Here is a 215-nt window from a genome sequence, read left to right as displayed (position 1 = left end):
TTATTTATTTATTTATTTATTTATTTATTTATGTATTTATTTATTTATTTATTTATTTATTTATTTATGTATTTATTTATTTATTTATTTATTAGAAATGCAGTTTTCTTTGGCATAGATGACCCTACCATACATGCGCATTTCAATATATCTGCTGAGGAGAAGGATATTTATTTATTATTTTTTTTTATTTATTAGTATAATTTATTTATGTT

This window comes from Eimeria mitis, genomic scaffold, assembly GCF_000499745.2.
Source record: "Eimeria mitis Houghton genomic scaffold, Emh_scaff747, whole genome shotgun sequence".
Lineage (NCBI taxonomy): Eukaryota > Apicomplexa > Conoidasida > Eucoccidiorida > Eimeriidae > Eimeria > Eimeria mitis.
The sequence above is the reverse complement of the archived record's forward strand: the minus strand, read 5'-3'. Positions refer to the sequence as shown.